We start from the raw sequence: 14,622 nt of genomic DNA, 5'->3' as shown, positions 1-14,622 counted from the left end.
TTCATACAACAGGGAGGTATTCGCTTTGACATGACCTCCTAGGTAGCTACAGATATTACAAGAAAATGAAGGTAGGGGGCTGTTATTAATGTGCTGGGCTGACTGACCTTTGGTTACATTAACTTCACTCTTTCTAGATAATTTCATTTACAGCCTCTGAAATGCCTTTTTCAGGGAGGGGCTGCTGATTCAGGGTTAGAGTGTTATTGTGGCTGCAGAATCACTAGCCGTTGGCCTTAGCGTTTGCAATGCTTTATGTAAGGATGGCAAAAGGTATCGCTCTTGGCATTTCCAGGCCTGTCGCGTGCCATGCAATCACATACCATTTGGGTCATTCAGCAGCTGCCCTCCATATAGCCCCAATAGGGGTAGAAGACTGTAAATTGAAAGTTGTACATATAAGTATATTTTTTAAATGATGGTGAAAACATTTTTCAATCTCAAATCCCTAGCAGCTGATTGCCTTCTCAGTGAGAGATAATGATGCCATTCCCTTCCATTTTGTGGAACCATCTGGATCCATTTGGACCAGACTCCACTTTTAGCCTTGCAGCTTTGGGGCTGTTATTATTTTTAGTCCTACTCTTATGCTTTTAACAGTTTCTTTGTATTATTTAGTATAATCCAGGAAAAGCTTCCATACTACTCTGTGTCCATCAAGTGTCTGATAAGGAATGAGAAGAGTCAGCAATTAGGCTGAATAGGGGGCTTAATCAAAAGAAAGCCACTTTAGCAATCTTAAAAAAGAGACTAAACCTTGTATACCACTGTATTCCTAAGCATGCTTGCCACAATATCATTTATGTACCCAATCATCAGAAGACTGTCTCTTTCAGGCTACCCCAGAAATGTGTAATGTGGCAAAGCCCGAGGATGTTAGAAGATGTATTTCAATGCATTATTTAAGAATTGGGAGAGAAAATAGTAGTCTGCCCCCCCCCCCAGAGAATTCATTTCAGATCTTATTTTACATTCATCCGCTTCAGGTTCCTACTCCCCAGCTCTTTACCTGTGACCAAAATCTGAATCTTAGTTTTACTGTTTTATTGACTGATTCAGGCTGCTTCAGTCCAAAGACTCTAAGCTGCTAACAATTCCCAATTATAGTAATTAGGGTTAAGATAAAACAGAAACCCCAAGCTACCTTGCCTGTAATTAGAAGTCTGAACAAATGATTACAATCTTTTCTTTTTTTGGCTGAAATCTCATTGGAGGATACAAATTGTATCCTCCTTTTTTTCAATAAAAAGCTTTGACTGTTCGAAACCTCTTCCTTTCCTTCAGAAATGCAATGTCTTAAAGGGAGAGATAACTTTGTTAGATTCACTGCAGGTTTTTTTTTAAGTGCAGATAGAAAGGATTTGTTATTCAGAAAAATGATCAGAAAAATTCAAACAGTTTTCAGCTTTTCCATATCCAGGTGCATTGTGTGTGCTGATCATCATAAAGCTTCCAGACAGACAATGTTAATAGTGATAGAAATAAATGGTCCACACTGGGAGAAATTAGTTAAGTACGGAGTATGTTAAGAATACAAGGACCTTCCTGATAGAACAAAGGCCAATTTAGTCCACCAGCCAAACAGATACATCTGGAAAGCCCACCAGCAGGATTTGAGGGCAGTGGTGACTCCCTTTGCCCCAGAAACAAGTAGGTCTGAGGCATACTACTTTTAAACATGAAAATATCTTATAACCATAATGATTTGTGTCACATAAACAAAGTGTTTTTAGAAAAAAGGGACACAAGTGATGATACAAAGCTCAAGACAGTCAGGACATGACATACACACAAACACACCCATAGACACAGAGTCAAATAGAGTTAGTTAGTCACAGTCACATGCATACTTAAATAAAAGAAGAAATAAATGAAGCATCCTAAGTATGTGACAGTATATGACACTTATCTCTGATTTAGTGGGACGTGGGCAAAAGTATATTAGCTTGCAAGGTAGTCTCTAGATTAGAGACTCTGATTTGGGTAGAGTGGAGTGAACATGCATGGGGTAAATTTGGGTTTTGGTTGTAGTTGTGGCCAAACTGTGCCAAAATTGATTGATAGTGTCCCTTGATGAGCAGGGAATGCTGCATATGGTATGGGTGACTAAGGCTGCTAACCTAGCTGACACCTTTTCTAAATAATTAAAATCAAAGTGGCAGAGGTCAATACTGATGGGCCCATCTGGTGATGACCATGGCACATGGCAGGAAAGAAAGAGGAGTAATTCAGAGGTTGGTGAGAGTTGTATGTTACATTCTAGCAAATAAAAATGGAAGACACAGATTAATTTGAGGGAAAATTGTACAATATTCTGAAAGAATGCAACTCAGGAAAAAAATATTCTGTTAGGTAACATGAATAAAGAACTGAGAATGACCCGAGAAAATACAGAAAAAGTTGTGTCATTTAGAGAATCAAAAATTAATGAGTGATGGCTGGTTAATAACTCCTTCGAATAAGATGTGATGGTTTTGAATTTGTGGTTTATGCTTATGTTTATTCACATGTACGCATGGCAAAGAAATTAATAAAAACTGAAACCATGACTGATTAAGATTAAGGACTGAGAGAATTAGTGAAGGATAATGGAGTAAGGAGAGGTTCCAAATGTGGGACAGAGCATTTTTTACAGAGTCAAGAATGGATCTTTGGGGATCAACTGAACACAAGAAGAAAGTGGATGAAGGTAGAATGACTGCAGAAAGAGGAAGTATGAGTCCAGTACGACAAACAATTGTTTTTCAGCAGAATTAAAACAACAGAATTAATGGAAAGTTTACATAAGGAAAGAAGGTGTGGAAGCTGCTTGGAGCAGAGTGAAACAAATTATGTTACAGAGAGCCATAGAAGTGTGTGAAGTTACACTAAAGTATGAAAAAAGTATGATTGGTGGAATAATAAAGTGAAAGGAGCTGCAAATGAGAAAAAGAATGCATATAACTGCTATAAAAAATACCATAGTGAAAGATAATATATAGATTGAAAAAAATAGGTGCAAAAGTATAATTAAAAAATACAAGGAGCAGTTCCCATTAAAGGAGGCAAAGAATATGCAGAGTGATGCAAATAAAAAGTTGTTCTGGAGATGGCTGAAGAAGGCTAAACAAAGAGCCTTCAGGAGAGTTGGAATGGAATTAAAAATGAAAAGGGATACAATTATTTTGGATGATATTGAGTGAGGGAATGCTGGAAGGTGTATTTTAGAGATTTGTATGGGAATTATAGTGGTACATCGAAGTGGAATTGAAATGAATGGTATAAATATAAATGTCCTAGGAAAAAAAGATGAAAAGTCATAAATACTATGAGAATGTTGAAAAATATTAAGGCTGCAACTGTAGATGGAGTAATATTAAAATATGGATGAGGTTTGCATATGGAATAATCGTATGATTTTTTAAAATGTATTTGTGAAGGCTGTATCTGTTGTTATCGGTCTCCTATACAAAGATAAACGGAACAAGAATGAATGCAAAAACTGCAGGGACATTAGTTTGTTAGATGTGCCAGGGAAAGTGTTCAGCAGAATTCTGATCAAAGAGACATAATGTTGAGGAAAATTTGGGAAGTGCAGTGTTGCTTTATGCTGGATTAGGATTAGTGCTACTACTTACAATACTGCTAGTTCCTGTGACAATAGAAGTACGGTGGTTTGAGATCTGAATGAATGTTAACTTTTGTATGCAGATGATACTGTATGTTATTGGATGAGGACCCAAGTAATTTGAGGTGAATGTTGGATGGATTGTTCAGTGCAATAAGAAATAGGAATCTATCAAAGATCAAGCTAGTTCAGTTTGACAGGGAAAATGGAATGAACAATTGCAAGTTATACATAAATGGTGAAAAACTAGAGCAAGTGAATAAACGTATGCATATACTATAAGTAGACCATTTATAAAGATGGGGAAATGAATGGAGAAAAGTTAAAACATGTCAAAACTGGTAGAGAAGTGGTGGTTAATATGAGGTTAGTGTGAGGAATGAATGTTGAAATGGCTATCTATAAGAATGTGCTTCTGCCTATTTTGTTATACAGAAGTGAGAATTGGATATGTCAGGAGGAATATAAGAGTAAGTCGAATGCAGTGGAGATGGAATACTTAGCTTTATTTAGTAAAACAAGAAGAGCCACAGTGAAAAATGGATGGGCGCTGAATGAATGTAGATTGAATACATAAGTGGGTGACCAGTATGAAAGAAGAATATTGAGGGGAGTTGGTTACGTAGACAGAATGAATGAGGATTGAATTGCAAAAGTACTATGTGAAGGAAGAGCAAAGGGCTCAAGAGGAAGATTGAGAAGTCTTGGCTAGATGGGGTTGATGAGCTTCCCAAAAAGTAGAAGGGGAGAAGCTTCAATAAAAATGGCAATGGATGGATCAATGGATGTGGAAGAAGGATGATTTGCAAGTGTAGAAAGGTATGGAGAGGTATAGTGAATATGTTGGTGTAAACTAGATTTAGCTGTATTTTCTTTTTCTTAGCTCATGCCTTTCATTTCCTATTATTCTGACTCCTTTGCTGCACTTTAAATAATACTGCCTACTATGAAAGAGAATAGCATGTTAGTATGTATGTAGGTATGTATGTATAAAATAAATGTTAAAAAATAATAAATGTTCAGTGAACAGTCTTTTTTGCCTCATAATAATCCTTACATGAAGTTGGGCTGTCATGAAAGGTGAACATATCTCTATCCATGTTTTCCTTATCATGCATAATTTTATGAATTTTTATCACAGCTGTCCCCAATCTGCTGCCCTCTAAATATGTAAGGACTGCAACTCCCCAAATTTTCAGCCAGACATAGGAAAAACTTTCGTCTTAGTTTTCCTTTTTTCTAAATGAAAAGCCCCCCAACATTGCAATTTGTTTTCTCCTAAAAACAAAAATGCAATTGACCTGCAAATTTATGTTTAGGTTAGATGCAATTTCTTTCCCTTTTTCTGTTGATAAAGCTGTTGAAGGATGTAAACAAACTTGAAACTTGCTCAGCGCACAATGTCTGATAAAGAGGATTGAGTCAAGCAGTTGTTCTTCCTAACCACAAAGATAGCACCTGCTGTGATGCTTTGTTTTACTCTTAGACCTTTGTTTTCCTTTATGGTTTCCATCAGCCCATATGTCCATAGGTTTCTGAATGGCAATTGTTTCTTGATGCTATAAAGTGTTGCCTTTCAGGCCTCTGTTTTTGTAGGAAGACAACTAAGGGCATACAGGGTAAACCTCATAAATCAGTGGAAAAGAACAAAAAACAAGGAAAAAAACCCTAAATATAAATAGCACAATATAAAGTATATTGTGAATCATCATAGTCTCTCTACATTCATTGGCTAGAGCACTGGAAAAGAGAAGTCACTGTAGTTCTGACTAAGCCAAAGGGGGGACATTTTCAGTAATATCTTTTCCTTTTACATTTCCATAAATAAAAGGGTTTAGTTATGGGAGAAGTTCTGTTCCTTTGTTAATACAAAAACTGTGAACATGTGAAACAGTACACAAGACATTGAACTGATTATATTTTTAAAACAAATATATGAATATAAAAACTTTAAAAAGAGGTCTGGCATATCTGTAAGAAGAGGCTCTTTCCTCCCCCCCCCCCCCCCCCAATGATTATAGCCTAAATGCATCAGAGGGGGAGAGGGGAGGAGGGGAATATCAGCAAGTGGGATCACACCAAGACACCATTCTCTATTACCCTAGTCAGCTTCATCCTGCAGGTGCATGTTCTTGTGTGCATCCTGTGCATCCTGTGAAGAAAACACAGGGATACAATTCCCACATAGTTCTCTCATGACAACTAGTCATTGACTTCCTTTATAGCTCGTTTTAGACCACAGAATATTATAATGCTTACCAAATCTCTTTTGTGGCACACAGAGGGCAGTCTGCCAGATTGCAAGGATTCTGGAATTACAACCAACCACAGGCTTGGTTTTTGTAGCACTTAAATATTGCAGATGTAAAGGTTATTAAAAAACTAATTTATCCATAACCCAATTATGATTGAGTAACCCAGCAGATGATTTTAAGTGAGTTTAAAATGGTGCAATCAAGTTGTCTACAGCATACACACAATTCTTCCTATATTTCCTCCAAAGGTTCACTTAGGCCTGTACAGAGGAAGCACAGTTGTATCTGTTGTCCCAGTTCACCAGTCCCACACATACAGGACATAGTGTGAAACAAGCATTAAGCTACCCACTTACTGAGAAATTCTGATCAGGTAAGCCCCTAATATTTCATTGCATGTAAACATTGTATAGAGAATAAGAAAAATGACGTTGGCAAAGATATGCAAAAGGAGCTGAAGCATTGTTTAAGTTTGTTAAGTGAGATAACATTTGGAAGTGTCTCAAGCAAACACTTCCCTAATACATTGAACTATAAGGAGGAGGAAGAGGTACAGCACAATCCAACTTGCAAGATTCAGTTATTATAGCTAATCTCAATAAAAATAGTTTTAGCCTTCCTGTGGATTTGATTTCCTGGCTTGGTCTATCTAGTGGGGCTGACACATTGCACCCCTTTCCATACCACATGAAAGCTTGAATGAGGTCAGTGAACAAGAAGACTAAAGAGGCAGGATCAATGTGCATAATGTCATTGCCCCTGTTCAGTGCCTATGGGGTAGAATTATGGAGTTACTCATTTTGTTTGTCCCTCTATGGTCATTGTTCAAAACATGTTTTTTTTTTAAGAAGTTGGAGCCCTGCAAAAAAAGTTCAGTCAGCTGTCTCCAGAGAAATTATACTAAGAAGGATAGTAGGCTAATTTATATACCCAAGTCTGAAGAACCATTTGGATGTTTTAACCCAACATTGATTTGAAGTGCATGAAAGAGAGTGGCAATTACTGTTTTAACTTCATCCCACCTTTCTTTCTCTATGTTTGTTGTCTTCTGTGCTGCTTTCTGCAACTGAAGGGTGAGTGGGGACAAACAGTTGCCACAAGGTGCCCCTTCTACTTGTGTATACATCCTGAATAACTTAGAAGCCTGGAAAATCAGGATTCCCAACTGCATGATATTTGAGAGTAGATTTGGTTCTCCACTGGAAATGTTTGCCTTTCAAATCACACAGTTCTAACTGGGGGGGGGGGAGTTGTGTGTATATAAAATACAGGAACAAACTGGGTTAATACAAATGTGAAATGGGGCAGGGTGTTACTTGGAGAGTTGTTTAAGCTGGAGAACCCAAGATAAGAGAGATAATGATGATCTGTGTTCAAATATTATATTCAATGTCTTTCCTAAAATTAATTCAGGAAGGGCTTGAGCAAAAAAAAAGGCTGAAATCTAGGGAACAATCAGTGCTTATCCATGATAACAATATCTTGGAGCATACTGAATGAAGGATTGAAGCACAGAGGGAGAATTGGCTTATTTGCATAGCAACTTGTCATCCAGCTTCCACATAAGATTCTTTTTAGCTGGAATGAAAGTAGTAAATTAAATAAATAAGTGTTATCTAGAGGAAAGCTTCTGTTACCAACATTAGCAGTGAAATTCCCCAATAGTTTTTTTATTATTATCATTGTTCTGATTCCATCTGTATCAAAAATATTTCTTATTATTTTATGCTTTTACAACTTTACTTTTTTTTTTTTTAGTTTTTCATACCAATAGGGTATAGGTATTGTTTGAAATATGTGACAAAAGGACTAGGAGAAACAATTAATTTCCTTTCTTATGTATGAAAACTGAATCCAAGGGTACAAATGGAAAAAATTAAAATGTGCCCTTTAATTAACTGTTTAGCATATAAAATTGGGATCAATATCTCCTGCTAATACAAATGAGTGCATACAATAAATAGAAGCAGGACATTCAGCAGCATCATGGAATGCCTACTATATGCACTTTGCTTATGATACCTATTTTCTTCAATAATCTTCCCAACTCTTGATAATCCTTCTTTCTTACTGTCCTTTACAAAAAAGCTTTATCAAATTAAAACTATTTCTTTTTAAAAAAAATATTCACAATTACACAAAATTAAAGAATAAATACAAATAATTAGAACATCAGAATAAGTTGTCCTCTTATCCTCTTTGGAAATTTAGAATATTATTTATTTATTTTATATCAGGAGTGGATATTAATTAGCAAATACTATGAGGACAGATATTTTTATAGCGAATGAATAGTTACCTGTGCAATGTATATGTATTCAGAAATAACTCTTACGATATTCAGTACTCTCAGGGAAGTGAATATAGCCATAAGTAGCAGTTCCAGTCCCATTTTCTATAATTAAACCACGGTGAACTTGGTAAGACTAACTTTTATATGTGTGTGTGTATATATATATATATATATATATATATATATATAAAAAATTGTACTGTACAAAGTTGTACATAACACCTGTCCTATCAGAGATCCTTTGTAACTGTATGCTGTGATGCTGAACCCACTTAACTGAAGCAAGCCTGACTGAATGCATCTGGATTTTTATAGACACTCCACCATTAATAAGTCATCTGAAAAATACAGAATTTTGATTCAGTAATAACAAAGGAAGAGGTAGAATCATATGCCAACCACAAAAAAAGTTACTGGCTTTAAAATAACACTGGGAGAGGCCTTTATTGACAAGAATTTATTGGTATTCAAGAGGAAATTATTGCTAACAATAACAAAAAGAGAATATGTGTCACTTTATTACCATTTAATTCATCAAAATACACTTTCCATACAAATGACAGCTCCTTTGGAAGAATTTCAGATACATTTTTTTTTTCAAAAAGAAAAAAAACACCAGTGAATGTGGCCCAACATCATATGGGGGAAAAAAAATCGAAGACTTCATCTTCAGAAAGAGACTACTGATGTATTGGTTTTCAGATCTTGGGTACTATTTATTAAAGTGGAACTTTTTTGCACAAAACTGTTACAGTGAAATTGTTTTCAACAGAATTGCTGCTGAAATTTACATCAAATGGAGCCTTTTTCTTGCCACTGCTCAGAAACAATATTGTGCAAACTCTCTCAATGGGCCTAAGTCTCTGATCATCAAAACAAAACAGACCTGGAAAAACACTGAAGCAAAACAGATCTAGCAAAGCAAGATGAGTATAGGCTGCTTTCTGTGAAAATGTTATGGGATAAATGACTACTGACTATGAAAAGAAGCTCTAGTCTGAAACAGCAATAAACTGCTGCTGAATGCCCTACCAAGACATTGGAAATTCTATAGAACCTGTTAGATAATTTGCAAAAAAACTAAAGCAGGACCCTTGTTCCTTAGAAATCTATTAAATAGTTCATTGATCATCACTGGCAATTAACAGTAAGTGAAGAGAAAGTATGTGTTAATCAAAATGTGTACAAAACACCCCTGTGTACAAGGCAAACCAAGGCATGGTTAAACTTTGCAAGATCAGGGTGACGTGGAACGTAAAGAAAGTTACAGTTCAATGATTCAAGCAACATCTGCTGTACTTAAATAGCTACTGGGTTTGAAAGACTCACATATCTCACCTTTTTGACAGATTGCCCCACCACAACTTAATTTTTCCTCCTGCTGGGAAGTCATATCACCACGTTATATATCCCACAATGTCCAAGCGCACCTGGAACAATGTCAGTCTAGTAAAAAATGCATAACTTTCTTGCGACCAGATACCACCTGCAATGGTAGCAGGGTCATGATGCCTTTGATAATGTTGTGATGCTGTTTGTATTTATATTTATTGATAAGTCACAATGACTCTGGTCAGTGAACAATTACAAACAAATCCAAATCAAAATAGAATAGCAACAAAAAAAAGCAATATCCAAGGACAGGGCAATTCAAGGAAGGGAGGGACCTGTCAAGCAGGAAGTAACCCCACAGGTTAGGAGCCTTAGTCTGCAACACCATGCCTCCCACACCTAATCCCCATAGTCAGTCCAGAAGGATATCATGATCAATGATACTGAAAGCTGCTGAGAGATCAAGGAGGACCAGGGTAATTGCAACACCAGTATCCCACTTCCTCCAGAAGTCACCAGCAACCATGACCAAAGCCAGCTTTGTACTACATCATGGCCTGAAACCTGATTGAAAGTATCTAGATAATTTACTTCCTCCAGCGTGCCCTCTGAAGTTACAATCCATGCTTTTTCATATATATGTTATGAAATATATACACACACATACACATATATACACACAAACACAGAGCTTGATAAGGAAATTAGACAGAATGAATTTAAGAAGAAATATATATGAATCTGACAAAGATAAGAAATAGATGAACATATTAACATGCATAACATAACGGTAAAGAGGAAGGATACAAGAAATACACATTTCAAGATTCAAAAGCAAAAAGGTGCTTTTGGGGGTGCAGAGGCAGCTGTGCGATTGCAGAAAAAGAGGGGGCTCTTTTAAGGCGTTGCAGCCAAGTGCTAGTACTTGAGGGCTCCCAACATGCTCCAAAGCATCTTTTTGCCTTTGAATCCAAACACACCACGGCTCTAGTAAATTAGCTATTCTAATTTCATTTATATATATTTCATTTTAAATTGTATTTAAAATATTTATATACCACCTGCCATGCACAGCATCCCCAGGAAGTATACAGTAACAAATTACAATATTAAAAATGCATTAAATATAAAATTACCATAACATAAACAACATAAAATAGCCAATAACGGTGCCTTAATATAACAGTACCATCATTAGTTCTCAAATACTGAAAGAATAAGAAATTCTTAGTATGCCATGCACTTAAATTGTGGCAGAATTAGTGCATAATTTATTTCTTTATATCCATGTGCATATAGTTTGTACTTGAAAGGGTGATGGGTTAAAATTAGAATCATATTTCACTGTTAAGTTTTTTACATATTGTAATTACCTGAAAGGTGGACGGCTCTAAATTTAAGAAGACTCACACAAAGGCACACATACAAAAAAAAAATAAAAATTGTCTCCTTTACTATATTCTCAGCAAATGTAAAATGATCCCTCTATTTCAGGAACAAATTCTCGGGGGGAAAAACCTAGTCTTTCCTTGAGTAAATGTAGTATTTCTCGCTACCCAACAAGGAGCTAATATTCTTCTTACAGTTGCAAGATGTTAGCGTTACTATTGCTTCCCAGCATCTCCTCACCTTTGCCCAGGCTTTCAGTGCTGAAGGAGGACGGGGCTATGTATCCTAGAACGTATTGGGGCATCCCATTCTTGTCAGCTGTAGTATCACAGCTCCAAATGGCTCCATGCTCCTTTTCTGGGTAACGTCATTGCCCCTATAACATCCCATCCAAGGAGAACATTCAAAAGTTTGAGCTAGCTTAATTTGAACTAAGATATTTGCATCTCTCATGGCACACTAATATTTGGAGAACTGCTGGCTATCCAGTTTAAAGAGCAACACTATTCCATATAGCTATAGCTATATTTATAGTTATATAGATATACTGTATAGATATACACATACACACACACACATGCACCTATATTGTGATAAATATACACAGACAGACACCTATTTTGTGATAAATATGGCTAAAAAAATTATAAAGCACAAAGACTGGTATTTTAAGGAAATATTGAAGAAAATTTGGCAATTAGGTATTGAATGATGCTTCACCCAAGTGCCCCAATCCTTAATGTGTTTTTCTGCAGTGACATATGGCATAATCATTGTATAAACCCTTCTCCTCTGAAGCAACAGAAATCTTTCATCTTGAAGCCAATGAGGGGATTAGAATAGGAGGAGATCCATCTGCTTACCTCTGCTGAGTGCTCCACAAAACCTCCCTGTTCTCAGTTAACTGTTGCCTTTCTAAATATTACATATGTGTGTGTGTGTTAACTTGTGACAAACAACCAGAAGGTGATTTCACTCCTCCAATCAATCTGAACAATCTTGCTGATGGAATCAGTGGACTAAGTAATTGTGGCATTAGCATCCTTCCCAGCACAATGGTTCTGATGGTGTATACCGCAGGGTTGTCTTTTTAGACCCCCCCCCTTTTTTTTCTTTTTTAGCCTTTTTGTTTAACTTCTAGGAGAAAAGCATTTTGAAAAGCTCAGGCTATCAGAATGTGTAGATGGTCTCTTTTATTAGTCTGCAGCAAACACAGCCCAACCAATGCACTGGGGCGCGCGCGCACACACACACACACACACACAGCTTCTTCCCAAATACAAATAAAAAGAACTTGGAGAGTTTTCATTTTAATTAGCTTTATCTGACCGTGTAAGCCATAAAGGGAGAAATCAAAAGGCTGCACTGTGCGGTGCCTCTTGGTAAAATAATCAGCTTTGATGTTACTCTTTTGATAGATCCCGGTATTGAGGGGGGGGGGGTGCGTGTGTGCAAGAGGCAGCTCCTTAGGATTTGCTGCCATTTGACATGGTCTGACAAACCTGGAAAGACTGCTGCTCCTGCCAGCTCAGTCAGTAAACTGTAGACATGATATAGCAAGATACAGGGCGTTTGTGTTGATTAAAACACCAAGACCCAAACACGAAGTTTTTTAAAAATGTAGTGAGAAAAGGGAAAATAATCAAGACTCAAAAAACTGGAGTCAATATTAAAATGATTAAAAGTGGAGTAAAAGATTCAACAGTACATATTTATGAAAAGGGACCAAGCCCTGAAGATACCTTCTCATGTTTCTGGACCTCAGCTCAAAGGCTAGTCTCCATATCTAATTGATCCCTTTGAAGGCGCCCAATTAAAAGGCACATTTCAGATGTTCAGATTACTTGGTGCTTGTTGTGGCAGCCACCACTGAACTTTCAGCTGAACTCAGCATCATGGAGGCAATGATATATTAAAAAAAAGGCCTCCCTTGCCACTGCTATTCTTTTTTTATAAAGTTTATTCTGAATGGAATTTCAGCACAGTAATTGCTGTCTTGAAATGCTGTTCTGTTCAGAATATTTTCTATTCGTCCTTTTCCTCCTAACGTCTCCTTTCTAATCTAGCCCTTTTCCCACCATCTAAAATTCTGTGTGTGAGTGGTGGCAGGGATAATGCAGCTCAATAGGTGAAATAGCCAGCTGCCGCCCTGTAGTAGAAGGAATGGAGGGCAGGAGAATATCTTCTTGTCCTTCTTTTTTCAGAGTGGGAAAGAACGAATGGCCCTGTAGACAGTCTAGTGCAAGAACTGACTGAAGGAGCGCCTCAACTGATATCAACAGTTTGTACACATGCCAAGGCAACTCAGCAAGTGTGCACTTGTACAATGCTGGATGTGCAATCCCTCACTTTTACTGCCGCCTCCTGGCACCAAAAAGTAAGGGAAAGAAAACATGTAGCAGCTGTTAGTAGCTTCATCTCCATCACGCTGGGTCCATCAAACACTTGTCCAATTGGCATTTCTTCTAGAAGATATTAGTATCTAGAAGCTAATCATCTAAGCCTTTGGCAGGCTTTTTGGACAACTGAGTTCCAAAATTGAGGGTGTTCTATATGGATACGGTGACAATCAAGCTTCTGTCAGGAATTCTTTTGCCCCTGCACAAAGGGCAGAGAGTCATACTGGCAAGCCACATCTATTCCAGTGCATCGCCTGTACTTTGTTTTAGCCTTCCAGGAGTTGAAAAACACATTTGGAAGAAGACATCCTTCTTACACATGGCATGGAACCTCTTTGAAAGCTTTGGAACATCCCATAATCAGTGCGAAGCATGAGCATGCTTACAAGAGTAGTACAATAATTGAGAAGTATTAAGAATGTACTTTTACCAACAGGTAATAAGCCCTCCAGCTTAGCAAACCAAGCTGTTTCCCCTAAAAAGTCAGACAATAGAATCTGGAATCCAATAGGAAGCATATTCCACTCCCTTTTATATCTTTGGATGCATGACTGAATCCAAATCCTTCTACCCTCCAGGAACCCCCAACCTCCCATTAATCCTTATTCCTCTTACTGAACTGCTGCAACAGAGAAGAGTTATCTCCCCTCCCTCTCCTCTTTCTCTTCCTTCCTGATGTCTATAGAATTATAATCTATTGTCACTCTCAAAATGCCATTTTCCCAAGGTACCAGATATGAGGGCCCTGGAAAAATTACATTTTCCAAGGTGTGCAGGATCTGGAAATCAGCTCTGGTAGGATTCCAGGCACTGAAGATGGGAATATAAAAGAAGAAAGAAAATCCCTTTGCTGCCTTTATGAAACAGCAGCACCTGAGTAGAAAAAGAAACTTTGCTACACTTTACATTCTGTTCCAAATGAGAGATGATCAAAGCAACAGGGCCAAGTTCCCAATACAGGTGCACATATAAACATGCCAAACTCATTCTGGATAATTATATGTTTGTTTTGTGGCAGTATTACTTACATTCATGTTATTAATATTTAATACAAGTTAATTATTTCAAATATACTGTATTGGGCTACTATCATATTCAGGTGCTAGGTGTTCTCCACAGATCCCTTCTGCTGTACTCTTTAATTCCCTGCCCTCCACATTTCGTACTGTAGACCCTTCCATTCAGATTAAATAAACCAGAGTTTATTTTCCTTTTTATCTGTTCATTATTTGTCTTTTTGCTTTTCCTTGGAATCAGGTAGTCCCCAGTTTAAGAACGAGTTCTGTTCCCAAGGTCTGTCTTTAAGTCTAATTTGTATGTAAGCCGGAACAGTATTATTGTATAATA

At 37.2% G+C, this 14,622-nt stretch overlaps 1 long non-coding RNA gene across 2 annotated transcripts in view; it reads right to left on the bottom strand.

The window, feature by feature from the left end:
- The window catches only part of LOC148215066 (uncharacterized), a 68,556-nt gene that overhangs the window by 12,311 nt on the left and 41,623 nt on the right, over positions 1-14,622 (bottom strand). Inside the window, exon 2 of one of the 2 annotated variants that reach the window (XR_015797195.1) lies at positions 5,708-5,759. The exons of the other annotated variant lie outside the window; for it this stretch is intronic. This is a non-coding gene — a long non-coding RNA (uncharacterized LOC148215066). The remainder of the gene's footprint in view (positions 1-5,707; positions 5,760-14,622) is intronic. 2 annotated transcript variants of the gene reach the window in all.

Source organism: Python bivittatus, unplaced genomic scaffold (genome assembly GCF_059951505.1).
Source record: "Python bivittatus isolate LINGU-HERP-01145 unplaced genomic scaffold, Pbiv_v1 ctg000480_np1212, whole genome shotgun sequence".
Taxonomy (NCBI): Eukaryota; Metazoa; Chordata; class Lepidosauria; order Squamata; family Pythonidae; genus Python; species Python bivittatus.
Note: the sequence above shows the minus strand (reverse complement) of the source record. Positions and strands in the feature narration are given on the sequence as shown.